A 7,882-nucleotide genomic window follows, 5' to 3' on the forward strand; every position below is an offset into this window, starting at 1 on the left:
TCTGCTTGGTGATGGATTTTGTACATTTTGTTTGTATCCTTGGGGTCGCAGCTGGCCTCTGCAGGGTTGATGTGTGTTTTTCAACCTTCTCTCTTGGCACAGCTCTAATCCACCAGGTTACTTGCTAATTTCTGTCCTTTAACTCTCCTTCTGGATGGGAGCCTCTGTGGAAAGCTGGCTTCAGTCCGACATCATATTTCTTAATGAAGAAATTGTGCTCAGCGAGTGACTTCAATGTGGATCAGGCACCTCTTCGGTTGAGTTCATTCTTCTTCACTGCCTGCCGCTCCCTTTTTAGGACACAGGACTCTCCAGGCTGTCCCAGATGTCCCTACTGGAATGCAGTTGAATGGAGTGACCGATCACTTTTATTGTATTTTTTTGCAGTTAAAAATATGGAATGTTTCATGAATTTGCGTGTCATCCTTCTGCAGGGGCCATGCTAATCTTGTCTGTATCGTTCCAATTTTAGTATATGTGCTGCTGAAGTGAGCACTACCATGATCACTTTTCATTAACATTTGCACTTTCACCCTGGTTGGCCAATTCCCTCCTTTGATCGGTCATTTTTGTCCTCATTGAAAGGTGGAGGCAACCTTGCTGGAAACCATGTGGCCACAGTGTGAGGGGTTATTTCTGGATGCCATTTAGACTGCGTTGGTCTAAATGTCTATCCTTATGCCACAGCCACGCTCCTACGTCCTGGCAGGCAGAGTTTGTTAGGGGCCTGAGCTTCCAAATCCTGATGCTGACACTGTGTGGCTTTGGGCTTGTTTGTGTGTCTCTCCAAGCAATAGTTTCCCCATTTCTGAAGTAACTACTTCATAGAATGTTTTCAGAAATGAGACAATCTGTGAAAAACATTTTGCACTATGCCTAGGCCTAAAATAAATGTTCGAGAAGTCCCACTTCTCATAGATCGTTAATGCCATGAGGCTGAGGCTATTGTCAATAACTTCTGCCCCAACCCCCAAGTCTCCCAGGACAAGGTTTTTTTGTTGTTGTTGCAGTTTGGCCGGGGCTGGGTTTGAACCCACAACCCTCGGTATATGGGGCCGGCACCCTACCCACTGAGCCACAGGCACCACCCTTCTAGGACTTTTGTAACCTTTTCTTCCTCACACACAGGATGAGATGTACATTTTGGCCATATTTCATCTGAACAAGATGTGTGACTTATCCCATTAGTGAACTTTCAGGAAAAGACCTAGATGCACTCTCCAACCCCAGGACAAACCAGCTGTTGGTAACATAGTCCCCTTGCCCTGTGGGAGATGGAGAGCTGCTGGCCGGTGACACTGCTGTTGCATGTTTCCCAGCAGACAGTTTTCTCTCATTTTGAAGACAATTGCTGACTTGCAGGTTGCTGGTGTCTCTCCTTGTCATGCCTTGCTGATGGAGACAGTGAACTCAGCAGTGTTTGTTTGGAAAGAAACTGCCACATGCTTAGCCTAGCCAGTGCCATCCATAACCATCTCTCACAGCATATGAAGATAATTTCTTTCTTTTTTTTTTTTTTGAGACAGGGTCTTACTTTGTCACCCTGGGTAGAGTGCCATGGCATTTTAGCTCACAGCAACCTCAAAATCTCATGCTCTAGCCATTCTCTTGCCTCAGCCTCCCAAGTAGCTGGGACTACAGGCACCTGTCACAACACCCAGCTATTTTTAGAGAGGGGGTCATGCTCTTGCTTAGGCTGGTCTGGAACCCATGAGCTCAGGCAATCCACCCACCTCGGCCTCCCAGAGTGCTAAGATTACATTTTTTTTCACTTTACTTTATGAATAAGGTCTCAGGTGTTGCTTCAGAGATTAATTTAGGAGAGATTTGCAGCTTCATGCTAGGTTTGGCGTTCTTTATACATAGTGGTTTTGCCTTTGCACCAATCTAAAATTATTAATGTTAATGTAATTGCAGTGAAGTTTTATTTTTAGCTATATAATATTTAATTAGACATTACTCACTCTAGAGAATCAGTAGGAAGTTGCTTCCTTGCTGTTTCCCATTAAAAATGAAAAATTCAAAGTTGACACCCCGGTTCATTTTCTTCCTCACCTCTTTGGTTTCATGAGAAGGTGTTTCTGAATGGGTTATTGGAAATTGAAGATCTTAGAGTATTTTTGGGCAAATCCTGGCTACTCTATAAAATGATTTTAATTGTCTTTAAATTGAAGGCTAAATAGATAGAAAACAGTATTATACAATCTATGTAAGGTAAGACATATATATATATATCATGCATAATAAAAGTTTGTGAACAATTTAGTTTAAGAAAGAAGAATGTAAACTCACCTGTAAAGTCTCCTGAGAGGCTTTTCTGTTTGTTTTTGTTTTGTTTCAGAGACAGAGTCTTACTTTGTCACCCTTGGTAGAGTGCCGTGGCTTCACAGCTCACAGGAACCTCCAGCTCCTGGGCTTAGGTGATTCTCCCCTCAGCCTCCAGAGCAGCTGGGACTACAGGTGCCCGCCACAATACACAGCTATTTTTGTTGTTGTTGTTGTTGTTGTTGTTTAGCCGGGGCTGGGTTCAAACCTGCCACCCTCAGTGTATGGGGTGGGCATCCCACCCACTGAGCCACAGGCACTGCCCCTGAGAAGCTTTGCTTACTGCCATCTCCTCCCTCCAGGGACAAAGGAGTCTCCTGTGCAGAATTCTGTGATTATTATACTTCTACTTTTCTTTACCATCCTAGCACAAGTATTTATATCCCCCAAATAGTGCATTATTAAGCTTTGCATGTTTTTGAGCAAGATAAATTCAATCAAACTATTTATATTATTTGCAACTTCATTTATTTTCTCTGCTAAATCCTGAGATTCACTGATGGGTTGTCCATTGGAGTAATTAATTCAGTTGTTTCTTTCTTGAATATAACAGTATACCTTACATGAATCAATTGTTATATATTCACCCTTTTAACTTTTTTGCTGGATACTTGGATTTTCCCCAGAACTTTTTTATCTTTATATATAGTCCTGCTATGAATGTAAAAAAAAAAAAATTTTTTTTAATTAAAAATTTTTTTAAAAATTAAAAAAATTCTTTTTTAGAGACAGTCTTGTTCTGTCACCAGACTGGAGTGCAATGGTATAATCATAGCCCACTACAACCCCAAATTCCCAGGCTCAAGTGATCTTCCCACTTCAGCCTTCCATGTAGCTGGTATTACGGGTGTGCGCCACCATGCCAGGCTAATGTTTTTTTTTTCTAGCAACAATATCTTACTGTGTTGCCCAGGCTGGTCTTTAGCTCCTGGCCTCAAGCGATGCTTCCATCTCAACTTCCAAAAGTGCTTAGATTACAGGTGTGAGCTGTGGTGCCCGACCATGAGCATTCTTACACATAACTCCTACCATATAAATTGATTTTTCTAGTTTATGCACCTAATAAGGATTCCCTTTACCACAGGGTATGCACAGCACCAGATTCCTGATAACTATCACAGACAGTCTGAATGCACGCAAGTAGCACATAGTGAACTGGCCGCTCACGTGCTGGTTTGTATTTCCTCCACTTCACAGACAGTCTGGGACATGTGACATGTAGCACCCTGCAGTTTCAGTTTGTTTTCCTGTGTACTAGTGAGGCCGACCATCTTTTCATGTGTTTGCCAGCCCCTTGTGCTTTTTTTTCCAGGAAATGCCTGATTTGTAACGAATTCTTATGTGTTCCAGCTGCTATATCCTGGATATATAAAATTGTGAGATATATAGGTCTCTTTTGTGGTGTATATATTCATATTCCATTTTGTGGTGTATATATCCATTGTTTATTTGATAACTTTTAATGATCAGAAGTTCTTGATTACATTGTAATGACATTTACCTGTCTCTTCATTTATACTGTTTCCCCGAAAATAAGACATCCTCCGAAAATAAGACCTACTTACAGGAAAGATAAGACGTCTCCTGAAAATAAGACCTAGTGCATCTTTGGGAACACACCTTAAAATAAGACACTGTCTTATTTACGGGGAAACAGGGTAGTCCATGTGCACGTGTGTGTTGTCACTCTTCCGTCTGGCTGTACCTTGTCTCTTAAAAGACTTATATTCTGCTCTTCACATTTAGGCCTTTAATCCACCTGCTCATGATTTTTAGTATGTGTGTGTGTGTGTGTGATATAAGGTAGAGTTTCAGTTAATTTTTTGACCAACTCCACAATTTATTTCTCACTGATCTGCAATGAGAACTCTATAGCAAATCAAGCTTTGGGGTCTGTATGAGTCTGTTTCTGGGCCACAGCTCCAGCTGTCACGTTGTCTGCACGGAGCCACACTGCTGAAAGTGGCCTCGGCTTCATACTCCCCAGCCTTGTTCTCCCATTTGGGAAGGTCATGGATATCTGTGGCTTTTGCTCTTTTCTGTTATTTTAGAATCAGCTTCCCAAAATCTACATTAAACAAAAAAAATTTCTGGGATTTTGATAGGAATTACAGTAAGTGGATAGGTTATTTGGAAAGAACTGACATTTATGATATTGAGAATTCAAATCTATGAGTGTATCCATTTATTGAGGTCTTTAAAATTATCTTTTAATAAAGTATTCTTAGGTTCTTGTAAGGATCTTGGACATAGTTTGTTAGAATTATTCCTGGGTACTTCCTATTTTGGAGACTATTAGAAAGTATCTCTATAAAAATTTTGTCCTCTTCCTGTTGCTAGTGTATAGAAATTGAGTCAATTTTTGTATGTTGGTTTTCATTCCAGCAGCTTTGCTATATGCTCTTGAAAGTGTCAATTTTGCTTTTTCCTTTTCCTTCCTTAAACATTTTCTCCCTCTTTTCCTGCCTCACTAAGCATATAAGTTCCCCAACTCAATGTTAAATAGAAGTTATGGTAATGGACATTCTGTTCTTTAAAGGAAAAGCTTTCAACATCTTATATTAAGTATAACATTTGCTACATGTTTTTGGTAGGTTCATTTTTTTTCTAAAAATTATAAAAGGTTATTTTCCTATTTTTATTTTTGTTGTTGTTGTTTTAAGACATCAATTGACTTATGTTATTCAATCTTGCCTTCCTGAAATGACATCAGATTGATCAGGATCTAAGTCTGGACGTTGACTCTAATTTCCCTTTTTTATACTACTTCTGTCTGAGTTTTGCATCTTAAATTTATGGTAACATTACAAAATTAATTAGAAGCATTTTCTCTGGAGTCTGGGTCTCTTAATCTTCAGGACACAAATAATGTTTTTTCTTTGTTAGAAAACTTTTACTAGTGGTCTAATAAAGTGATGTATGACTATTTGTACTTTCTATTTCTTTTTGATGAACCAGCAAACTCTATTTTTCTATAAACATGTATTTCCTTTAACTTTAGCAATTTATTCATACTACATTATAAAGCTGTTGATAGGGCAGTGCCTGTGGCTCAGTGAGTAGGGTGCCAACCCCATATACCGAGGGTGGTGGGTTCAAACCCAGCCCCAGACAAACTGCAACAATAAAATAGTCGGGTGTTGGGGTGGCACCTGTAGTCCCAGCTACTTGGGAGGCTGAGGCAAGAGAATCATCTAAGTCCAAGAGCTGGAGGTTGCAGTGAGCTGTGACACCAAGGATTCTACCGAGGGTGACAAAGTGAGACTCTGTCTCTAAAAAAAAAAAGCTGTTGTTAATATTCCCTAGGCACATAGAATCCCTATGGGACAGGAGTTATATAACCTTTTCTATTTGGAATGTCTATTTGTACCCTCTTTCTTTTTTTGTGGTTTTTGGCTGGGGCTAGATTTGAACCCGCCACCCTCGGCATATGGGACTGGCGCCCTACTCCTTGAGCCACAGACGCCGCCCCTCTTTCTTTTTTCTTTATTCGTACATAGATTTTCTTTTTCATTAGTCTTTCCAAAAGAACTAATTTTTGGCTTATGATTTTGTTTATTGTGTGATTACATTATTTTTCATGGATTTCTATTCTGTCTTACTTCATTTCTTCTGTACTTATTTTATTTTTTTCATTTCTTCTGTATTTTGCCAATTTGATTCTGTTATTTTTCTACCTTCTTGAGTTTTATAGGTTATTAATATTTTTCTTTTGTAATGTAATTATATAAGTGTTACTGTAAAGATTGATTTAGCTGCACCCAACAATTTTATTTTATTTTTATTTTATTTATTTATTTTTGAGAGTCTTAGTATATCACCCTTGGTAGAGTGCCGTAACATCACAGCTCACAGCAACCTCAAACTCTTGGGCTTTAGTGATTCTCTTGCCTCAGCCTCCCAAATAACTGGGACTATAGATGCTCACCACAGGCCTGGCTATTTTTTTGTTGCAGTTGTCATTGTTATTTAGCAGGCATGGGCTGGGTTTGAACCCACCTGCCTCAGTGTACATGGCTGGTGCCCTAACCACTGAGCTATGGGTGCTGAGCCTTATTTTATTTTTATTGTTTGGGGTTTATTGAGGGTACAAAGAATTACATTACACTGATTGCATTTGTTAGATAAAGTCCCTCTTATACTTGTGTCCCTCCCCCAAGAGGTGTGGCATGGACTGTGACCTCCATCCCCCTCCCTCCACTCCTCTCCCTACTCCCTCATTTCCCTACCCCACCCCCACCTTTTATTAGGTCATCTACTGCCTAAATATTAGAATCAAGTACATTGGATTCTTGCTTATCTATTCTTGTGATGCTTTACTAAGAAGAATGTGTTCCACCTCAATCTAGGTTAATACAAACAATGTAAAACCTCCATCTTTTTTAGTGGCTAAATGGTATTCCATGGTATACATTTACCACAGCTTGTCAACCCATTCCCAGTTGGTTGGTGGGCATTTAGGTTGTTTCCACATTTTTCCAATTGTAAATTGAGCTGCGATAAACACTCTAGTGCAAATGTCCTTATGATAAAAAGATGTTTTTTTCTGGGTAGATGCCCAGTGATGGCATTGTGGGATCAAATGGGAGGTGTAATTTGAGTTGAGAATTCTCCATACTTCCTTCCCAAAAGGTTGTATTAGTTTGCAGTCCCACCTGCAATGTAAAAGTGTTCCCTTCTCTCCACACCCACGTCAGCATCTGCAGCTTTGAAACTTTGTGATGTGGGCCACTCTCACTGGGGTTAGGTAATATCTCAGGGTGGTTTTGATTTGCATTTCTCTGATGATTAAGCAATTTTGAGTTCTGATGTTGATGTGGAAAATGAATTACATTTCATATGGTGTGGCTGAGCATTGTGGCTCATGCCTATAGTCCCAGCTACCTAGGAGGCTGAGGCAAGAGAATCACTTAAGCCCAAGAATTAGAGGTTGCTGTGAGCTACCAAGGGCGACAAAGTGAGACTCTGTCTCAAAAAAAAAAAAACTGTGTAGGATTCATTGGCTTTTATGATTCTATGGATTGTGATCATTAATTCTCAAAAATTCTCAGGTATTATCTTTTCAAATATTGCTTCTATCCCATTTTCTCACTCCCTTTCTTCCTAAACACTGATTAGATATGTTAAAACTTGTCAGTTTCCACCCTATACCTGACTTCTCTTGTACATTTCCCATTTCTTCATGTTTTTGTGATACATTCTGAATAATTTCTTTAAATGAAATTCTCAGGTCCCTAATTTCCTGGCCTAATATTAAACTGTTTATTTTTAGTTTATATATTTTTCATTTCTACAAGTTCTATTTCATTCTTATCAAACCTGCTTGTTTAATAGATCTATAAAATCTCTTGTTCTTTGTTCATAATTTTAGTTTTTCCTTGTAGTTCTCTAAAAAGAATAAACTTGTCTATTTTTAATTCTGGGTCTGATTTTTCCAATTTGTGAAATCTTTGAAAGTCTAGTGTTTTTGTCTGTTTGCTTATGTATTTTGTGATTATTTGACCTTGGATCCTTTATTTTTTTTTCTGCCAGAAATAACAGTTTTATTTTATTTTAA

The 7,882-nt window shown here is 39.1% G+C and overlaps 1 non-coding gene across 1 annotated transcript; it reads right to left on the reverse strand.

The window, feature by feature from the left end:
* Positions 1–389: 389 nt before the first annotated feature.
* On the reverse strand, positions 390–496 carry LOC128579994 (U6 spliceosomal RNA). The gene has a single exon (XR_008378359.1). It is a non-coding gene; the product is annotated as a U6 spliceosomal RNA (small nuclear RNA).
* Positions 497–7,882: the final 7,386 nt, after the last annotated feature.

Source organism: Nycticebus coucang, chromosome 2, assembly GCF_027406575.1.
Source record: "Nycticebus coucang isolate mNycCou1 chromosome 2, mNycCou1.pri, whole genome shotgun sequence".
In the NCBI taxonomy this organism is placed as follows: domain Eukaryota; kingdom Metazoa; phylum Chordata; class Mammalia; order Primates; family Lorisidae; genus Nycticebus; species Nycticebus coucang.